Source organism: Schistocerca gregaria, chromosome 5 (genome assembly GCF_023897955.1).
Source record: "Schistocerca gregaria isolate iqSchGreg1 chromosome 5, iqSchGreg1.2, whole genome shotgun sequence".
Lineage (NCBI taxonomy): Eukaryota > Metazoa > Arthropoda > Insecta > Orthoptera > Acrididae > Schistocerca > Schistocerca gregaria.
The window spans coordinates 30,336,287-30,360,078 of record NC_064924.1 but is presented as its reverse complement, the minus strand read 5'-3'; positions in this window follow the sequence as shown (position 1 = coordinate 30,360,078).

Sequence of the window (23,792 nt, the reverse complement as noted above, 5' to 3'; positions counted from 1 at the left end):
TGACTACTGTCAAACGATTGGCAGATACTGCGAATCGGTGTGTTGGAAGAGCTCCAGAGAGTCGTGTACCCGTGATACCTGTAAGGGGCATCTCTGGTACTATCCTGTCTCGTGGGTCATGTTTACTCCGCAGGAAGCACTGGGCTGCGAGTGGAGTGTCAGTAGTAAATACAGGCATCCTGTACAGGGTGGACGGGGACAAGGGCGGACTTAGGGTGTTGTACCGACCCCCTAACCAACGAGTTTTAGGTGCTGTCTTTCACCTGTCCTGAGGGGGTCCATTCATCTTCGGCAGTTCACACCTACAGCGAATGATGGTACCCCTTACGAAAATGTGAGTAAGGGACAAGAAAGGACACTAGGTGCACTGAGCGCTTGTGCCTGGGGGCCTCGTCCAGCATGCTGAAGAGGCTGTTCCGGCAGCCACTGCGGGAACAGGGTGTAACCAGCTACAGACTGTGGCGCACATTGGAACAAATTATGCCTGTCGACTGGGCTCTGAGGTCAAATTTGGATCATTCCAGCGACACACAAGACTGAGAAACCAGCCTTACACATGTACTTTTAATTTGCTGTATTTTTCCCAGGACTAATGGTGGCCCTTTGAAACTTTGAAAGTTCTGTGACAAGCTAGGCTGAGACTCCTGGACTTGCGCCTTACGGCTGAGAACTGTAGTGCACCCTTAAATAAGTCAGCTGTGCACTGCACATCAGAGACTGAAACTCTGGTAACTGATTGTGAGTGGGATGCACAGAAGGTTTGTTTTTTATTTTTTAGGTTGGGCAGCTCTCCATCTAATCGAGCTATAAGTGTAAGATCGAAAGAAATGCTTTCCACATGTGAGAGAGTTCAATCCCTAATGGGAAGCTGCCGAAGCGTTCGGAAGAAAGTGATAAGAGTTTGAAGTTCTCATGAAAAGCTGTGACGCTCACATACTACAATGTACAGAAAGCTGGTTGAAAACTGAAATTTATAGCAGTGAGGTTTTTGGGGAAAATTTAAGTGTATATCGCAAGGATAGGCAGATAAGGAATGGTGGCGGTGTATTTGTCGCAGCAGACAAGAAATTAAAATCCACCAAGGTATAAATAAAAGGTGCATGTGAGATTGTTTGGGCAAAACTCAGTATCAGGTGTGAGCACAAAATGCTAATTGGAGCCTTCTATTGCCCACCAGAGTCATCGCTTGATGTAACCGAAAATTTTAGAGAAAACACCAGTTCACTTGTACGTAAGTAATCAGTGGTGGAGATTTTAATCATCCCATTTTAAGTTGGAAAATTACAGTTTTGTTAGTGGTGAATCTGATAAGACATCCTGTGAAACTTTAGTACATGACTTCGCTGAAAACTACCTAGAACAGTTAGGGGCCCCCCACATGACGAAAGTGTATTGGATGTAACGGCGACTAATCGACCTGACCTCTTTGTGGGTGTCCTCATTGAAACTGGTATCACAGACCATGAAGTGTTTGTGGCAACAATGATTACCAAACTACAAAGTATAGCTAAAACACGGAGGAAGATATGGATGTTCAGTAAAATGAAGAACTTGAAACTTTCAGCACGGGCAGGTGCAGGTAGAGGAACCATGGCTCAAGTTTAAAAGAATAGTTGATCATGCACCAGATAGATACGTTCCTAGTTCAACAGTTCATAATCGGAGGGAACCTCCATGATATACAGTCACTGTAAAGAATCTTCTAAAGAGACAGAGATTACTGCAAAATAGATGTGAAATAAAAAGTGGGGCTATGGATAGAGAGTTTACGAATAAAACGCGTTTTCCGGCCAAAAGAGCAATGCGTGATGCCTTCATCGACTACTGTAGCAGAAAACTGTCAAACGACATTTCAAAAAATCCAAAAAAATTCTGGTCGTGTGTAAAGGCTGTTAGTGACACCAGAATTAGTGTCCAGTAACTAGTGAATGAGACAGGAACTGAAATTGAGAGTACAAATCAAAAGCTGAAAGTCTTAACTCATTTTTCAAACCAAGGAGAATTGCCCCAATTTAATCCTCGTCAGTAGTGCTGAAAACAGCTTAAATTGTCAAAATGGAACGAAGCACCAGTGCCCAATGGAATCCTTGTCAGATTTTATACTGAATTTGTGGCTGAGTTGGCCCACCTTCAAACAACATTCTGTCGTAAATTACTGTAACAAATAACTGTGCCCAGTTCTTGCAAAGGGCACAGGTCAAACTGCGTAGGAGAAGAGAAGTAGATGTGATCCATAAAGCTACTGTCCAATATCATTTACGTCAATTTGTTGCACAATCTTAGAACATATTCTGAGCTCAAATATAACGAGCTATTTTTAACAGATTGATATCTTCAATGCAAACTACCACGGATTTTGAAAACATTGATCATATGAAACGCGATTCGCGCTTTTATTACACTACATACTGAAAGCTTTGGATCAAGGCAGGTAGATGCTCTATTTTTTGATTTCCGGAAAGCATTTTACTCAATACTACACCTATGCTTGTTGTCATAGGTTCGATGATACGTGGCATCAAGTGAAATTTGTGAGTTGATTGAGGACATTTTGGTAGGGAGGACGCAATATCTTGGATGGAGAGTCGTTATCTGTAGAAGTGACTTCGGGTGACACTGCGCAAGTGTGTTGGGATCCTTGCTGTTCATATTGTATGTTAATGGCCTTGCAGACAGTATTAATAACAAATCGGGATTTCTGCAGACGATGCAGCTCTCTGTAATGAAATACTATCTGAAAGAAGCTGCGTGAATGTTCAGTCAGATCTTGATAAAATTTCAAAGTGCTGCAGAGATTGGCCTCTTGCTTTAAATGTTCATAAATGTAAAATTTTGCACTTCGCAAAACGGAAAAAGACGTGCTATCCTATGACTACAGTGTCAATGAGTTGCTATTGTAATAGGCCAGCTCATATACATACTTGGGTGTAGCACTATGTACGGATATGAAATGGAAGGATCACATAGGTTCTGTCGTGGGTAAAGAAGGTGATAGATTCGGTTTATTAGCAGAATACTGGGAAGTACAACTAATCTACAAAGGAGGTTGCTTACAAATCTGTCGAGCGTCCAGTCCTACAGTATTGCTCAAGTGTTAGGGACCCGTTAACAGATAGGACAAACAGGGGATACTGAACAAACAGAGAACGCCAGCAAGAATGGCCACAGGTTTGTTTAATTCGTGGTAGAGTGTCACAGAGGTGCAGAAGGAACCGAACTTGAAGACTCTTGAAAACAGACGTGAACTAACCCGGGAAAGTCTGTTAATTAAATATGAAGAACTGGTTTTAAATGATGATTCTAGGAATATACTAAACCCCTACGTATCCCTGACATCGCGTTCGTGAAGATAAAATTATAACTACTACTTCAGGCACAGAGACATTCAAACACTAATTATTTCCACACCTCAGACGTGAATGAAAGAAGAAGAAACCTTAATAAATGGTACAATGGGACGCCCCCTCTGTCATGCACCTCGCTGTGGCTGCAAAGTATAGATGTAGATGTAGATGTAGGAGTAAATCTGAGCGGACTTCTTACATTATTTTCAGATGATGCTGTCATTTACCGTTTAGTAAAGTCATCATAAATACAAAACGAATTGCAAAATGACTTAGACAAGATATGTGTATGGTTAAGAATGTGCCAATTGAAAACTGTACTGTGGTCCACATGAGAATTAACAGGAATCGGTTGAATTATTTCAGTTGAATTGTAGATTGCACAAATCTACAATCTAATTCAACTAAATACCTAGGAATTACGATTACGAAGAACTGAAATTGGGAGGTGGAACTCTGTGAGTATGCAACAAACCCACTAAAGAGATGCTTGCACTACTCTTGTCCGTCCTGCTATAAAATACTACTGTACGGTATTGGATGCTTGTCAAACAGAATTGATGGAGGACATCAAAAAGTTCGTAGATCGACAGTTCGTTTTGTATTACGGCGAAACAGGGGAGAGGATGTCGTGGATATACTACGTGAGTTGGACCGGCAGTTATTAAAACAAACGCATTTTTCGTTGCAGCCAGACCTTTTCACGAAATTTCAGTAGCAAAATTTCTCACCAGAATGTAAAATATTCATGTGACAACGCCTATGTAGGGACAAATGATCGTCGTCATAAAATGAGGCAAATGAGGACTCGTGCGGAAAGTTTTAAGTGTGCGTTCTTCGTGCGATAGTTAAACAGTTCGACGTATCCTCTGCTACGACCTTTGGTGTTAATTGCAGAGTAGCCATGCCGGCCGCCTCTGCGCTCACCGTCGGTCCTGCTGAAGGCAGAGGAATGGAGGCTTCGACCGTATATCAGTGGGATGTGCGCGTTTCCTTACAGCGGAAGGAGTGCGAACGGAAATTTGCCAAAGAATGGCACAAGTGAACGACGAACACTTCATGTCCATTTCACGTGTCAAAGCGTGGAACAAGCGATTAAAGGAAGGGCTGATGTCGTTGGCCGATGCGGCACGATCTGGAAGATGACACCGCACTACCCACTCCACTGTGCTGGTGTGGATTCCGCACTGAAACACAACGTAGCTGCATTATTCTCCTGCCATTGTTTGATGAATTTCCTTTCCTCCACTCCTCCCGCTATAAGGCAAAGCACAAGAGAACTTTGCTCTTCATCTGAAGCCACGACTGAGTGTACGTCCACGCCACGTGCTCACCGTGTGATATAGTGAAGAAGTGCTCCGCGAAAACCATTAACAGCGTGGAGGTTTTTCTTCGACATTTTGGCGATAGTAATTTTTTTAAAGTTGATTATACTTTGTGTTGTGACGGTGCAAACTTGCTTTCTTTTTTAATCTGGTTCAAAAAATGGTTCAAATGGCTCTGAGCACTATGGGACTTAACTGCTGAGGTCCTCAGTCCCCTACAACTTAAAACTACTTAAATCTAAGTAACCTAACGACATCACACACATCCATGCCGGAGGCAGGATTCGAACCTGCGACCGAGGTCGCGCGGTTCCAGACTGTAGCGCCTAGAACGGCACGGCCTCTCTGGCTTGCTATAATCTACTCTCTGATAAAAATGGCAAGGTAAATGTTAATCAGAAAACAGGGAGGGGTTGCGATCTAAGTAACAATAGCTTTATTCATTCTTAACATCACAAGATTAAAATAAAAAAAATTGACAAACGCTTTCACTATATGGGGACTACGGTGGACAAAGTGATCAGCTGGGGATCGACACATGACACTAACCAGAACACTAACAGCTTTATCTTGGATACAGGTGAATCTGAGGTATGGCACAAAAACTATGCCACCATCAAGCATCTGTACTGTTTCAAAAAGAAAAAAATATGGTTCGAAGGGAAACGGTGCTCAGAAACATTTATTGGAGTCCTACGCGGTAGCAGTGAATACTTTACCCTTCTGCTGGTCAGGGCGGCACACCGCGATGCGTTCGGCGACTCAAGTCATGGACGGCGGAAATCTGTCATTAATGGCGCACACCCGAAAAACGCAAGTACGTGGTCTCGAGTTCAGGTAATTCGGAACGCAGGCACTCTCCTATGAGCCTCTGAAACCCCGGTGGATTCCAGTGTGCGGGTGGGTATGCTTGCTGATCTTCCAAACCAGTTTGACTCCGTCCCATGAGTATGCGTGATGGAATATATCAAATGTTGACACGGCCGACTCAAGACAAGTAAGTACACCCACGCATCACTCGTTGTGTGCGTGATGCTACAAGGTGACTGGCACAGGCTCTAAGTGGCACACTAGCAAAGGACACAAGTCTCACCGTTTAGGTAGAGATCTGCAGGTCTTTACTAGTGAAGCGCCAGTACAAGACTCACCTCTTTTCTTCCTATTCTCTTCACTCGCCAGCTCAATAGCAAAGCACATTTACATCTTAGACTTCTCCCAAATTAGTACAAGCCAATCAGGAACTGTAGCGCCACAATCGAAGATGAGAGACTGCTCTTTGATCATTTAGAGACTTTAAAGTTAAATGGAAGAAAAGAAAAGAGATTCAGCTTCGAAGCCTCTTACCAACGCATTTACGACGTGCTTGTTGCTAACACCATGACCAGGATGGAACCACAGACCTCCATAAAAAGACTCTTATCTCCCCTGTTGCGTCCATTTCGAAGTTTCCAAAGAACGGCCATAAACTCGCTAAAAGCCTCGTGCCTTGAGAAATATGTTTTCTAACAGAGTCTGGACGTCTAGACGCCAGTGACCTGTCCCACGGAAATTCGCAGAATGCTCACAGTTGTCTAGTCGACTTCCTTCCTATCAAGGACCATCCTCTGATTTATTGCCGGTCTTCAATACAATGCCTACTGCAGCAACGATTTTTCGGCGCTAGTTAGTCTACCTGGACGCAGCTGCCGACTGACCGACCCCAACTAACGTGTCTGCACAATGAGACCACGGAGCTCGGCAGTCTGGAAACGTTTTCACCCAGGTTCTGCAGAAAAAACGAACTCCGCAAGTCAGTCAGTCGCTGCAAGCTTTTACTGCAGTAGTTTAAATCGGCACCCTATTTCTTTGAATGGAGGAAAAGCTTAGTGCTATTCCTTCACTAGAGCACACAAGCAAGACCGTTAACTACTGCCCACAATTTTATCATGATTTATGTAGTCAGATCGTAATAAAGATCATCCCCCCTAAGAACATTAAGCGGCATGACACTGAATCAGAAGTGAGACTGCCCTGCAATCTCTCAGTGGGTTGTCACAAATGAGTTGGATTTTATACAGGCGATGTATGGCATGATTAATGAATGCATAAAATGTAAGAACTGAAATATATTTACAGCCATACTCAACACTCTCTTTGGTTATACGACTTCTTCTTTGTTGTGAATATGGGTTAGAGCGTAGGTATATTTATATATATCGACAGAACCATGCTAACACTTGTGACTAAATAGACTACGTAAATTGAAGATGAAGAAGGGAGAAAGCAAAGGGACTATCAATGTCAGCTGCACTCACATGTTTTGCTTAATCTATTTTTTTTTTAAAAAAAGAAATTCCTCCCGCTGTATTTAAGATTTCATATTTATTTGGCTACTTGTTTCGACGTTGCGTAAACGTCGTCTTCAGGCTCATACAATTTGGCGATATCAGTTGCTTGTGGCTGAGTACTATAAGTGTGCGGTGAGACCAATACGTGCTCCAAATGGATAGCGGGCATTATTGAGGCAATGGACTTCTAGTACTCAGCCACACACAACTGATATCATCAGAGTGTACTGGCGTGAAGATGACGGTGACGTAACGTCAAAACTAGAGGAAAAATAAATATGGAAACTTAAGTACAGCTGGAGGAGTTCCTTTTTCAATAAAAAAATTATACCAGCTGATGTCCCGCCATCATCCAACTTAAATATGGCTGTACGAATATTATGCATAATCAGTGGTGACGAGCGGAAACGTGTGCCTGACGACGGTTAGAACCCAGGATCTCGTGCTAACTTGGCAGTTGCGTTAAACACTGCACACCCAGACAGAGTTTTTACCACAAGTGTGCGCACTATCTCGGCATGCCTTCCGACTGACCCACATTCCCACCTAGCACAACCTATCCGCCAACCCTGTCCACGTCTTTCATGTTCGCTACTATCAAATTCCCACAGGAAGTCAGATGTAGCTCTGATCAGCACTGAAGAACGTAGATTCGCTACCACTCGAGACGAACAAGTTACATCAATTCTTGGACTTTATTCTTTCGGACATGTCTACGAGAACAGACACCATGCTTTCATATGAATGAAATAGACTGTCGTTAGTAATACAACTCAAAGCACTGTTGAAGAGAAACTCTTCCTCGTAGCTATGTTCATTTCATAGAAACTCTTTTTCATAGTTCTGGTCAAAGATGAAGTTCATGAACAAACTCAGGGACTTGCAAATTAAGTTGGAGAATCTGACTGGGTGTCTGTAACTTGTTGTTGTCAGACACACTTCAATATTACTCATACTTTTGTATATAATAGTGCGAGAAAAAGGATGTTGGTAGGTCTCCTAAATTCATATGATATGGGGCAGACTGTGTTTTTTCCAACTAGGACGCAGGGGAACAGTAGCAGAGCCATCGACAATATTTTTATTCATTCTTCATTACTAGATGGGCATCCTGTTAGTAAAAGCGTGAATGGCCTTTCAGACCATGATGCACAAATTTTAACACTAAAAGGCGTTTGTACTCAAACCAGTGTCATATTCAATGACAAACTGTATAGTTAAATTAATCCAAGAGCAATAGATAGTTTTTTAAACTTTGTCAAGGAACCAGAGTGGCAGGATGCTTATAATTCCGATAACATAGATGGAGAGCTGCATCAAACCGGTCTCAGAACTGAAGACCACAACGACAACAACAACAACATAGATGATAAATATAATGATTTCTTTAACACATTTCTCATGCTCTTTAAGAGTTGCTTTCCATTAGAACGTTCTAAACGTATTACTAACAGTAGTAGGCTGCCTGGGTGGCTAACTAGTGGGATAAGGATATCTTGTAGAACAAAGAGAGAATTATATCAAAATGTTAGAAGTAGTCGCAATCAAGCTACAATAGCCTATTACAAACAGTATTGTAAGGTGCTTAAAATGTTATTGGGAAGGCAAAGAGTATGTGGTATGCAAATAGAATACCTAATTCGCATGATAAAATTATAACCATAAGGTCAGTTGTAAAAGGAGTGTCTGATCACCAGCACAAGTTCGAATACATAAAGTCAGTTCACAGTAAAAATATTTCTGTTAGTGATAAATCATATATATGTACAGTATTTAACAATCATTTTCTGAGCATTGCTGGTGAATTAAATAATAATTTAGTTTCTACAGGAAATCATATAACTTTCTTTGGAAATGCCTTTCCCAGTCTGATGTCTGAAATACTTCTCTGTGATACAGACAAGACTGAGATTGAGTCAATAATTAAATAACTGAAGACTAATGACTCTCATGGTGATGATCGATTTTCTAGCATTAAAGTACTGTCTTGCACATGTTAGCCTGTATTTAGCCATATTTGTATTTTTTCCTTTAGGAATGGTTAGTTTCCTGAGTGATTAAAGAACTCAGTAGTAAAACCACTTTATAAAAATGGAGAAAGAGATAATGCAGATAACTTTAGATCTATTTCTATGCCATCAGTGTTCGCAAAAGTTATCGAAAAGGCTGTGTATGTAAAGATAATTGATCATTTTATATCACACGATTTGCTACAAAATTTACAGTTCGGCTTTAGAAGTCGTTTAATAACTGAAAATGCAATTATCTCTTTTCTCTGTGAGGTACTGGATGGGCTAAACAAAAGGTTTCGAGCGCTTGGCATATTTTTCATTTAACTAAGGCATTTGATTGTGTTGATCACAAAATATTGCTCCAGAATTTGGACCATTACAGAGTGCGTGTAGTAGACCACGCAGCAAAAGGTCGTTAATCACGAAGTTGGCAATAGCTGTGATGTGGGTCTGAGTGGTGTACAGTCAAGTGGGAGGGAGGTAACCCAGGGATCAGTGTTAGGGCTGCTCCTGTTCCTTATTTATACACTCCTGGAAATGGAAAAAAGAACACATTGACACCGGTGTGTCAGACCCACCATACTTGCTCCGGAGACTGCGAGGGGGCTTTCCAAGCAATGATCACACGCACGGCACAGCGGACACACCAGGAACCGCGGTGTTGGCCGTCGAATGGCGCTAGCTGCGCAGCATTTGTGCACCGCCGCCGTCAGTGTCAGCCAGTTTGCCGTGGCATACAGAGCTCCATCACAGTCTTTAACACTGGTAGCATACCGCGACAGCGTGGACGTGAACCGTATGTGCAGTTGACGGACTTTGAGCGAGGGCATATAGTGGGCATGCGGGAGGCCGGGTGGACGTACCGCCGAATTGCTCAACACGTGAGGCGTGAGGTCTCCACAGTACATCGATGTTGTCGCCAGTGGTCGGCGGAAGGGGCACATGCCCGTCGACCTGGGACCGGACCGCAGCGACGCACGGATGCACGCCAAGACCTTAGGATCCTACGCAGTGCCGTAGGGGACCGCACCGCCACTTCCCAGCAAATTAGGGACACTGTTGCTCCTGGGGTATCGGCGAGGACCATTCGCAACCGTCTCCATGAAGCTGGGCTACGGTCCCGCACACCGTTAGGCCGTCTTCCGCTCACGCCCCAACATCGTGCAGCCCGCCTCCAGTGGTGTCGCGACAGGCGTGAATGGAGGGACGAATGGAGACGTGTCGTCTTCAGCGATGAGAGTCGCTTCTGCCTTGGTGCCAATGATGGTCGTATGCGTGTTTGGCGCCGTGCAGGTGAGCGCCACAATCAGGACTGCATACGACCGAGGCACACAGGGCCAACACCCGGCATCATGGTGTGGGGAGCGATCTCCTACACTGGCCGTACACCTCTGGTGATCGTCGAGGGGACACTGAATAGTGCATGGTACATCCAAACCGTCATCGAACACATCGTTCTACCATTCCTAGACCGGCAAGGGAACTTGCTGTTCCAACAGGACAATGCACGTCCGCATGTATCCCGTGCCACCGAACGTGGTCTAGAAGGTGTAAGTCAACTAACCTGGCCAGCAAGATCTCCGGATCTGTCCCCCATTGAGCATGTTTGGGACTGGATGAAGCGTCGTCTCACGCGGTCTGCACGTCCAGCACGAACGCTCGTCCAACTGAGGCGCCAGGTGGAAATGGCATGGCAAGCCGTTCCACAGGACTACATCCAGCATCTCTACGATCGTCTCCATGGGAGAATAGCAGCCTGCATTGCTGCGAAAGGTGGATATACACTGTACTAGTGCCGACATTGTGCATGCTCTGTTGCCTGTGTCTATGTGCCTGTGTTTCTGTCAGTGTGATCATGTGATGTATCTGACCCCAGGAATGTGTCAATAAAGTTTCCCCTTCCTGGGACAATGAATTCACGGTGTTCTTATTTCAATTTACAGGAGTGTATAAATGATATGCCCTCTAGTATTACAGGTAACTCTAAAAAATTTCTGTTCACTGATGACATTAGCTTGGTAGTAAAGGATGTTGTGTGCAACGTTGGCTCGGTTTCAAATAGTGCAGGTCATGACCTAAGTCGATGTTTTGTAGAAAATGAACTAACGCTAAATCACAGTAAACTCAGTTTTACAGTTTCTAACACACAGTTCAGCAAAACCTGACGTTTTAATTTCACAGAACGGGCATATGATTAGTGAAACAAAAGAGTTCAAATTTTTATTTGTCGGTATAGATAGTACGCTATTGTGGAAAGCCCACGTTCAGGATATAGTTCAGAACTTAACACTGTCATTTTTAGTATTCGAACGATATCAGAAGTGAGGGATTGTTTGACACGAACATTAGTCTAGTTTGCTTATTGTCTTTCAGTTATGTCGTATGGTATTATATTTTGGGGTAACTCTTCCCATTCTAGAAGAATACTTTTGGCTCAGAAACTGGCGGTTCGGGCAATAAGTGGTGCAAGTTCATGAAGAATAAGCAGCTTTCGCTCGGTTAATATTGGTCAGAAATCAAACCTGCGTGTGCATGGGACTTCCGTAAGTCTTGTGCAAAAAATTGTGCAGTGTACTGCTGCATCCACTTTCAATAAGATACCACTCGAATTCAAAAATCTTAGCAGTAATCCACGCGCTTCCAAATCGAAACTGAAGGGTTTCCTCGTGGGTCACTCCTTGTATTCTGTCGAGGAGTTCCTTGAAAAATTAAGCTGATTCTTATTGTATTGGTGATTGCGTTTACTTAGACTCGTGGACTGACTTTTTCGGGTTCACAAACATTTATTTTTCTCTGTTATTACTTTTTGTTGTAATTTCATGTACTGACACGATCCATGACCTTGGCCCTACGGAACTTGAAGTGTAAATAAATAAAAAATAACACGGTTCAGTACTCTTAGCGCTCCCAGTTGTGGACTAGGTGTCGGCGCAACGCAGCCTGACGTAGCATTCACCACCTGTCCGCGTGCCCGCTGTGTTTCAAGGCACGCCGCCGACGTAGAGCGGAAAACCTCTTCGGGAGTGTCTTGCTACAGCCGTCTCGCTGATGTGACCTCGATAGCGAGGAGGAACTTTGTGGTGTCGGTGAGAGGCATCAGCGCTGCGCCTTTCGACTACACCACAATTTCTGTGTTATTAGTTATAATGTAAATTGGAGTAATCACTAAATAAAACAAGTTGATGATTTTTTAAAATTTTGTTAACCCTCAGAATAAAAAAAGGTGTACTATCAAAGCGTCAGGACTCTGAAAATGTCCTCTGTCAGACGAGAAGTTCGGGAAACCTTGCACTAGTTGCGATTGTGGGGGTGCACAGCTCTTTATGGGACCATACGTCCTTCCGTTGGCGATGGTGTTGTAAGATGACAAGAAGCATGCCCCTTACATGAAGTCATTAAAGATCAACTAACTCACGTTGAGCGAACAGTAGGGCTGAACAAAAATGACTGACAAGGCACAGTGCATCATGTAGAGGGTACAGTATGGACGTATTGGAATAATTAATGTCGGGTGATGGTTTTAAAGTAATTCACACGACATGAAAACTTTGTGGAAACGCGTCGATTTACTGGAGGCTAGTTTAACCCAGGAAAGTACTCAGAATTGACCGTGGCCGCCGGGTGAGCAGCTAAGAGATGCGACAATAGGCAACTTAGGACGGCTCGAGCTCTGAGAAAGCTGTAACGGTCCGCGGCCTCCAGCCACCTTAAGATGAGTGACAGTGAGTGGGTGGTTGACCGACTCCATGCCGGTGTACCGGGAAACCGACGGAGAACTTGTATGCCCGTCGATAAATGTCCGTCGTCCCGTTTTCTGTGAAACGTGCGAGAAAGCCGCGCAAAGCTACAGAGGAACGGTCAACAGAGGTCAAAATATGCGTTTTCGTGACTGTAGCAACTTCACGCGGAATTCACGGTCCGCAGAGTCTGAAGCAAATCAGGTGAAGAGCGACAGAATGAAATACGCGGGCCTCCGATGGGAAAGTAGGACCGAGGAATTTGAAGTACTCTCCTGTGAGTCAGAATTCCGGAAAAATTTGTTTTTCTGCAGGTGCTAACCTTGATGGGTGGTCTGGGAGGAGCTAAGTAATGGAAGGTGAGAAGAAGGAAAATTTTGTGGGAATTTGTTCAGTTCCCAGAGCAGGCATTGGTCGGTGCTGGGAAGCGACGCATAATTAACGCGACTTGCGCTGCAATTGGCGTAAGTGGTTTTGCTGGAGGAGAAACCGAGGCAAAAAGCGGACTGTGAGAAGTCTCCGTAGAAGTCTTCCATTACCAGCTTGCCTTGAGTGCGGACATGGCGTTCTTTACTCAGCTTGCCTGAGAAAGAGTGAGCATCTCTGCAGTTTAGGATTTAGCAAATGGAACGATTGAGCTTGGAGACAGAAAGTTTTCGTTCAGCTATGTACTGAACGAGATAACTAGAAGCGAATAGACAAGTGTAGCCTTGCAGCACCGCAAGGTTGGCCGACGTCCACACAACGACGCCGCTCCGCCACGCTGAATTCGGTGATATTGCGCCCGCTCCGGCCACTGATTAATTTGCTGGATCACGACGGCAAAGTTTCCACGAGGGTTTCATGGACCGTGTATTGTAGAATTCTTCTCGCACTTCGCATTACGTCTGGGTCAGTCGATAGGAATTTTGATTTATCGCGCTTTACTCCACGCAAACGCAATTTATTACCACTGCCTGATAGGAGAGTCTTGTAAAGTGATGATTGAAGGTCGGGAGTTAAAATAAATTTGTGCTAATCGACTGCATCTGTTTTTAATCAAGTAGTTGAAATCACAAGTCACTTTCTTATTAATTTTACGTTCAACATTTGCATCTGGTTTTCAGTAGCTGAATATAACATCAATGTGCACCCCTTTTTAATGAAGTGTCAATTCTGAATAAATTAATGTCAACACTGCCACCGCGGTTCAATCAGAAGTCACAGGGCCTTATTACTTTTTTGCATTCTCCGATATTGTGGCAGTTTTGCACTCTCTGTTGATCTGTTAGTTAATTAGTTCTACATCCTCAGCGCTTTTTATTTTACAGAGACCGACTAGTTTATTTCTGATCACACGACACACAGTGATGAGCTGAAGTATTATGACTACGTATTTAAAAGCGTGTTGGAACACATCTGGAACGCAATTGAGTAGTGATTCTCTGTGCCGTGGATTCGACAAGAACTTGAGAGTTTGCCAGAGATCTGTGGCACCAGACACCTATCGACAGGTCACACACTTCCCGTAATTTACGGGCTTTTGGTTTGCGGGCGCGGAGGTGGTGACCGATAGCGTCCAGGTGGATTTCATCGGATTCACATAAGCCGAATTCGATGCCCAAGACATCAACATGAGTTCACTATCATTGGAGCACTATTCTGGCCTTGTAGCACGCACAGGTATCCTGCTGCAAGATGCCATCAAGCATCAAGAGTTATGTCCCTAATAATGTTCACGTAGTCCACATACGTCACGATGCCTTCGATTACCGCGGCATGTCACACGGAAGCTCAGGTTCTCCCACTGGCCCGCGTCCGTAACGCGCTGCGTGTTTCGACCAGCCTTTCGCTTAGGCCGGTATTACACTATCAAATTTCTTTGTCAAAGATTTCATCAAAGATGTGACCAAATATTCCGTCAAATATATTTGACGTAGCGCTAGAAGGGGTCATCAAATTTCTCGTCAAAGTTCAAGATGGCTGATAACAACTTGTTATTAATCGCAGCAGTTGCACGTACCGCAATTGCATCGTGCGCACATGCGGAAAAGAAGTGGGGGAAAAAAAGGAACCATACATACGAGGTTGACAGTCTTAAATTCCTGGGATTACAACTTCATTATAAATTCAGTTGGGAGGAGCACATCACAGAGCTGCAGAAACGCCTTAACAAATCTGTATTTGCAATTAGAGTGTTAGCAGACATAGGCATTATTTGTGGACTAAATTCACGGACGTCGCGCAGAGACCTCTTCAAAGAACTGGGTATCCTAACTACTGCCTCTCAGTATATTTAGTCCTTAATGAAATTTGTCCTAAATATTATATATCTGTTTTTCCAACAAACAACTCAGTTCACACATACAATACCAGGAACAAAAATGGTCTGCACAAGGATTTAAAAGCACTTATTTTAGTTCAAAAAGGTGTCCACTACTGAGGAACACTCATCTTCAATAATTTACCAGCAAACATAAAAAATTTAGTTACAAATAAAGATCAGTTTAAAAGGAGCCTGAAAGAGTTACAAGTGGCGAACTCCAACTTCATTGACGAAATTTTTAATAAAACAAATGATGTATTGTATTTATTCATACTATTAGTATTGTTATTTCAGCTTTAAGAAATTGACATGTTCCACATCCACGAGGATCTCTTCAGCACGGATCTATGGAACGAAAAACTAATCTAATCTGGGTGAAGCTGTGGGTTTTACGACGACACGATAAAAGCATTCAACAAAACTTGTTATGTGAGATTACAGTGGAAGACGTCAAGTCGTACATCAATTACTTAAGAATGGATGAGCACACATTTCTGTATGTGCTCAGTGAAGTGTATCCTCATATCACAAAGCACAATATTCACTTAAGAATTGCTACATCATCAGAAGACAGGCTCAGTGTAACACTCCGATTCCTTGCTGCAGGAGAGGGTTATGTTATGTTATGTTATGTTAGGTTAGGTTAGGTCAGGTCAGGTCAGGTCTCCAATCTTTATAATCAATTTTTGTATTCAGGGTGTCGGCATACACCACTTGTATTTACCGGCAATGTTTATAAAAACACTACAGACGACAGAACGCTGCAGTGATGCTAGCGCTCCATGTGGTAACATGTCACATTGCAGTGAACAGAAGACAAGCTATTTCTTTTTATCAAATTTACAGCGGGGCCCTACATTTGATCAAATGACGACATTTGACAAAGTTCCTATTACATCATCAAATATGTTTGACAAAGCAATTTGATAGTGTAATACCGGCCTTAGACTACATTCTAGTGGTGGGCAGGAAATCGCGTATCTGTTAGAAATCACAGTCATTGAGAAGTCACAGATATCACAGTAACAACTTTACAAAATCTAACTGCGATTTCAGTCACAGTTAGCAGTCGCAAGTAGCATTTCACAATAAACGCCGTGAGCCATCTGTTGGCCGAATTCCATACTGCTTTCTGCGATTTCCGTGACAAATCGCAACTAAGAGTCGCAAGTAGCAACTAAAAAGCGCAGTTAACAGTGCCATCTGTTGGCCAAAGTTCGTATTACGCTCATCTCTGCGACACGCTATCGAGTCTAACTGCGATTTCTGTGACAAGTCGCAACTAAGAGCGCAAGTAGCAACTAAAAAGCGCAGTTAACATTTTTTTTCCTAGTGCCATCTGTTGAACGACGTACGTACTTCGTTATAAGAGCCTTGTGCCTCACGAGAGCGGTGTGCTGTGTGTACGTATGAAGGACTTATTTCATTAGTGGTACAAGTCCACTTTTGTTCATTTTGATATACGGAGTCGTAAAGTTAAATGAGCGCTGAAAAATCTTCAGTTGAGATACCAGAAATATTCAAGCATATGGCTTCTTGCTAGAAATGAACCTTTATTAATGTTTGTTTGGATCATTAATTTCAGAGGCATTATAGACAGAAAAGTGGAGGTAATGGACTTGTACCACTATTGAAATAAGCCCTTCACATTATATGACGACATGCACATTCAGCATCAGTTATGATTGGTCAAATATAGCTGTGACTCTGAATGTATTATATTAATAAGAAGCGACATTGCCTTTTTCTCCTGAAAATATCAAGTAACGCAACAAATGTGATTCTGCTTCCAATATGACAATTTTGGTTATTACTTCACATGTCTACAGGACTTTGCAATGTTAACACAGCAGAACTCAGATATCTGTATAAGTGTAGTGAAATGAAAACAGCATTATTGAGTCGTATAAATGCCTCACTTTTATTCCGGCACAGTTCAAGAATCGGGATAAAAGTTTTGCCCCTGGTGTTCTACATGGCAACTTCACACACACGAACTTTTTGCCGACACTACAACCACATACATAAGTAAGCTTTTCCTGTGTTATTTTGAAGTACTGCTATTCCTGATTTAACTGGAAGATCTGTACTTCCCACTTTCATATCAAAAGCCTCAAAATGCATATTCTATACCTCGGGCTGTGTTACAGGTCAGTGTCACACCAAGATTGTGGAGAAGGGGAGGGGGGGGGGGGGGGCGGCGGCGGCGGCATGTCACTCTTCAACTAGTGTTTACCAGTAAATATGTGGCGGAAAATTACGGGCATAGGACGGCTTAAACATGTGGAAAATGAGATTTTCATTATTCAGTCACTGTATTTAACATTTATTATTCCTTTAAAATCGCATAACAACTTCAATAAAACACATTTTAATCACTCATCTGCACACTTATTTCACAATTACGTCACTTTTAAACTGCAAATCCTCTAAGAGCTGTCTTGAATCTTCACGAGTCTCTCTCAATAGCCTTGATGTGGATAGATACGTACAGCAACCAGTAATCAAGAGTCAGAACTGTGTCTGCAAAATCACAAGGATTATTAAACAATTTTTGCTGTCACTAATTACATGCAATATAATTGACAGAGTAGATTGCTAATATTTGCTGTAATGGAAGCCACTCAGTGGGGTATGTTTCACATTTGCAAGAACGATTTCACTGAAGTAATGAAGTCCATCAAAACACTTAGAAACTAACCTCTCGTCTGACGAAAACGGTCTAAAGACGCAGTGGCAATTTCTCCAGATCTGTTGACAATGATATTTTGAGTTATCAATTTACTGAGTGACTGAAATGTAGTTCGGGTACCTGTGAACATAACAATATGTTAGAATTCATTTTCTAAACACGAACTATTACGCTACTGCATGGCTACTTACATATTAATTACACTATTAATGTTTTCACAGTTGTTTCTTTAATACATAATTAAAGCCAACGGAAGAACAAACGTAAAACTTACTTACCACTGCCAGATTTGTTGAGATGCAATTTTCTGTGTGGGTAGATGTAACTTTTTCATACGGTGGTAAATCGCAGAAATCGCAGAATTCACAAAACTCGCAGAAGTAGCAGAAGTCACAGAAATCGCAGAAGTAGCAGTAGTCACAGAAATCGCAGAAGTAGCAGAAGTCGCAGAAATCGCAGAAGTAGCAGAAGTCACAGAAATCGCGGAAGTAGCGGAAATCGCAGAAATAGCAGTGGCGGAGGGATACGCGACCTACATTCTTTAACTGCGACAAATCACATTTAAGAATAGCAGATACTGAAAAGTAGCATTCACAGAAATCACTGATATCGGAAAATCGCAGGTTAGCCCATCACTACTACACTCGTCCAAACTGTGCCCTGGGGCGCTAGCGGCCGCGATCGACCGCGGCCAGCGTCCCGGGCGAATTCGTGTGTTGTCTCAGTGGCCGAGCCTTGTCGCTCAGCTGACGACAGACCGCCGCACCAGCAGCAGTCAAAAGCGGTACAAAGCCGTTAGTCAACAGACGTAACGCTGCAGTGGATCGAGATGGATGGTCAACAGCAGCAGACAAAAAGAAAGAGGAGCGGCGCTTCCGCACTATTTAAACCCGAGTGGGAAATTAATTTCCTTTGTACTGCTGTCGAAAATCATGTCACATGTTTAGTATCTCATCGGAACCTCATGTGTTTGAAAAAGTACTCTACTGAGCGGCATTTTAATACCTGGCACAAATATCAGTTCGAAAATTTGTCACAAGAGGAACGCCAGTCAAAGCTTGAAGAACTGAAAGAAAATTTCAAGCAGCATTACAGCGAATTAAGCATTTCCTATCGTATTACTCTTAATTATTTATAAAAAATGGTAAATAAAACTATATTTTATAATCTGATATGTCACTTAGGAATGTGCCAGTTATCGAATATCAGATTATCAGCAACAAGGAACATTTCTTTTCGGTTAATTTTTATATTTGGGCTGTACTAAATCGCGTCGCACAGACATAAGAAAAAGTTTCATGTGCGTAATTTTTTGCCACTTTCTGAAAAGCTGCCACAAACGCTCTCTCGGCCAGTAAAGTGTCATTAAGAGTGATTCTTTGTTTTTCTATATTTCTGTTTTTATGGATGGGAAAATGTATGTTGTAGTTTGATTTACTACAACATACATTTTCCCATCCATAAATACAGAAATATAGAAAACAAAGAATGACTCTTAATGACACTTTGCTGCCTGAGAGAGCGCTTGTGGCAGCTTTTCAGAAAGTGGCAAAAAATGACGCACATGAAACTTTAAATCAATTTTTTCAATTAATTAAAATGAAAACATATCAATAGATAAACATTTATTTTGCGGCCACATTTCGCTGTCCTTGCTAGCGTCTAAGGCCGCTTTTCAGAGTAACTGTGGGAAAAATAATCTAAAACCAATCTTTTTTAGTTAGTTTTTTTTAATTTCAATGAATGAAACAATTAATTGTTAAATGACAAAAGTGTTTAAAAAAACAGGATTGTACAAAATTAATTGTATGTTCTTTTTTGACGTGGTAGGAGCAGGAGACAAGTGGGCAAAGTTTGCGAGCAAGCTACAAATGCTCGCTGAAAATTGCGGAAGCAGGGAGACCCTTTGCGGCTGGGAATCTCAACAAGGATTGCCTGGTCGACTCAGTGGCTTGTATTTGTCCTGCAGACCTCACAGAGAAGTTTGAAAAAATAACTCTTTCGCCTCAAACTGTTGCTCGCCGAGTCGAAGATATGGCCTTAGATATGGAGCAGCAGTTACTGGAGCGAGCGCCAAACTTCATTTCATTTTCTATCGCTCTTGACGAGTCCGCGGACGTTGGGGACATATCTCAGCTCATCATATTCATCGGAGGTGTCGACGACAATCTGCGTGTCACAGAAGAATTTCTCGACCTTGTGCCATTAAAAGACTGGCTGAGCAGAGGAAAGGTGCTTCATCGGCTTTTATCCTTGAGGGGTGAAATAAACACCTGTTTGGAAATGAAAGGACGTCCTTGTGATCCTAAGCGGGTGGCGAATTTGGCTTTTGAGTGACCTTACTGGTCATTTAAATACTTTGAACATTTCAGTCCAGGACGAAAACACTCTGTTGTTGATTTAGTGCAGACGATTCAAGCATTTAAAAAAAATAAAAAATAAACTTTTGCGGGAAAACAGTTGCACGAGAAGAATTGGGGACACTTTTTCGCACTAGACAGTGTTAAAGAAGATGTGGATTTTTCAGACTGTGTTCAAATCATTTCCGAATTACACGAACAGTTTGAAAACAGATTTTTGGAGATAAGTGGGCTTCAACCGGACTTAGGTATATTTGTTTCACCTTCGGGCAGAGGACGTCTCACACGTGCTTCAACTAAAACTGATTGATCTGCAGTGCCATATCCGCCTGGAGGACGGCTTTCTTATGTGTAAAACTTAGGATGACTTTTACAGCCGTCTTCCACGAGAGACAAGCACGCGGCCGAAGTTGTCTCAGTGCCTGGTTCCAAGTATATTTGTGAGCGCTTTTTCTCCCTTTTAAAGCTTGCTAAAACTAAAAATCGTTCATTACTTGGCGATAGAAATTTGACTAATTCTTTGAGATTAGCAGTCTCACGGAATATTGTACCAAACCTAGACAAAATCCTTTCCTCGAGAAATAAAAATGTGTAAAATGTTAATTGTCTTCTTTAACAATGTTGACTGTAAGAATTAAAGAGCTTTATAACCCCCTCCCCCCCAACCATGAACAATGGACTTTGCTATTGGTGGGGAGGCTTGCGTGCCTCAGCGATACAGATAGCCGTACCGTAGGTACAACCACAACGGAGGGGTATCTGTTGAGAGGCAAGACAAACGTTGGTTCCTGAAGAGGGGCAGCAGCCTTTTCAGTAGTTGCAGGAGCAACAGTCTTGATGATTGACTGATCTGGCCCTGTAACACTCAATAAACGGCCTTGCTGTTGTGGTACTGCGAACGGCTGAAAGCAAGGGGATACTACAGCCGTAATTTTTCCCGACTGCATGCAGCTTTACTGTATGATTAAATGATTAGGGCGTCCTCTTGGGTAAAATATTCCGGAGCTAAAACAGTCACCCATTCGGATCTCCGGGCGGGGACTACTCAAGAGTATGTCGTTATCCGGAGAAAGAAAACTGGCGTTCTACGGATCGGAACGTGGAATGTCAGATCCCTTAATCGGGCAGGTAGGTTAGAAAATTTAAAAAGCGAAATGGATAGGTTAAGGTTAGATATAGTGGGAATTAGTGAAGTTCGGTGGCAGGAGGAACAAGACTTCTGGTCAGGTGACTACAGGGTTATAAACACAAAATCAAATAGGGGTAATGCAGGAGTAGGTTTAATAATGAATAGGAAAATAGGAATGCGGGTAAGCTACTACAAATAGCATAGTGAACGCATTATTGTGGCCAAGATAGATACGAAGCCCACACCTACTACAGTGGTACAAGTTTATATGCCAACTAGCTCTGCAGATGACAAAGAAATTGAAGAAATGTCTGATGAAATAAAAGAAATTATCCAGATAGTGAAGGGAGAAGATAATTTAATAGTCATGGGTGACTGGAATTCGAGTGCAGAAAAAGGGAGAAAAGGAAAGATAGTAGGTGATTATGGATTGGGGCTAAGAAATGAAAGAGGAAACCGTCTGGTAGAATTTTCCACAGAGCATTACTTAATCATAGCTAACACTCGGTTCAAGAATCACAAAAGAAGGCTGTACACATGGAAGAATCCTTGAGATACTAGAAAATATCAGATAGATTATATAATGTTAAGACAGAGATTTAGGAACCAGGTTTTAAATGGTAAGACATTTCCAGGGGCAGATGTGGACTCTGACCACAATCTATTGGTTATGAACTGTAGATTAAAACTGAAGAAGCTGCAAAAAGGTAGGAATTTAGGGAGACGGGACCTGGATAAACTGACTAAACCAGAGGTTGTACAGAGTTTCAGGGAGATCATAAGGGAACAATTGACAGGAATGGGGGAAAGAAACATAGTAGAAGAAGAATGGGTAGCTTTGAGGGATGAAATAGTGAAGGCAGCAGGTAAAAAGACGAAGTCTAGTAGAAATACTTGGGTAACAGAAGAAATATTGGATTTAATTGATGAAAGGAGAAAATATAAAAATGCAGTAAATGAAGCAGGCAAAAGGGAATACAAACGTCTCAAAAATGAGATCGACAGGAAGTGCAAAATGGCTAAGCACTGATGGCTAGAGGACAAATGTAAGGATGTAGAGGCTTATCTCACTAGGGGTAAGATAGATACTGCCTACAAGGAAAATTAAAGAGACCTTTGGAGAAAAGAGAACCACTTGTATGAATATCAAGAGCTCAGATGGAAACCCAGTTCTAAGCAAAGAAGGGAAAGGAGAAAGGTGGAAGGAGTATATAGAGGGTCTATACAAGGGCGATGTACTTGAGGACAATATTATGGAAATGGAAGAGGATGTAGATGAAGATGAAATGAGTGATTCAAGACTGCGTGAAGAGTTTGACAGAGCACTAAAAGACCTGAGCCGAAACAAGGCCCCCGGAGTAGACAACATTCCATTGGAACTATTGACGAGCTTGGGAGAGCCAGTTCTGACAAAACTCTACCATCTGGTGAGCAAGATATATGAAACAGGTGAAATACCCTCAGATTTCAAGAAGAATATAATAATCCCAATCCCAAAGAAAAAAGGTGTTGACAGATGTGAAAATTACTGAACTATCAGTTTAATAAGTCACAGCTGGAAAATAATAACGCGAATTCTTTACGGACGAATGGAAAACCTGGTAGGAGCCGAACTCGGTGAAGATCAGTTTGGATTCCGCAGAAATGTTGGAACACGTAAGGCAATACTGACCCTACGACATATCTTAGAAAATAGGTTAAGCGAAGGCAAACCTACATTTCTAGCAGTTGTAGCCTTAGAGAAAACTTTTGACAGTGTTGACTGGAATACTCTGTTTCAAATTCTAAAGGTGGCAGGGGTAAAATACAGGGACCGGAAGGCTATTTACAATTTGTGCAGAAACCAGATGGCAGTTGTAAGAATCGAGGGGTATGAAAGGGAAGCAGTGGTTGGGAAGGGAGTGAGAGAGGATTGCAGCCTGTCCCTGATGCAGTAAAGGAAACAAAAATCAAAATTCGGAGTAGGTATTAAAATCCATGGAGAAGAAATAAAAACTTTGTGGTTAGCCGATGACATTGTAATTTTGTCAGTGTCTGCAAAGGACTTGGAAGAGCAGTTGAACGGAATGGACAGTGTCTTGAACGAGGATATAAGATGAACATCAACAAAAGCAAAACGAGGATAATGGAATGTAGTCGAATTAAGTCGGTTGATGCTGAGGGAATTAGATTAGAAAATAAGACGCTTAAAGTAGTAAAGGAGTTTTGCTATTTGGGGAGCAAAATAACTGATGATGTCCGAAGTAGAGAGGATATAAAATGTAGACTGGCAACGGCAAGGAAAGCGTATCTGAAGAAGAGAAATTTCTTATCATCGAGTATGGATTTAAGTTTCATGAAGTCGTTTCTGAAAGTATTTGTATGGAGTGTAGCCATGTATGGAAGTGAAGCATAGACGATAAATAGTTTGGACAAGAAGAGAATAGAAGCTTTTGAAATGTGGTGCTACAGAAAAATGCTGAAGATTAGATGGATAGATCACATAACTAATGAGGAGATATTGAATAGGATTGGGGAGGAGTTTGTGGCACAACTTGACAAGAAGAAGGGACCGGTTGGTA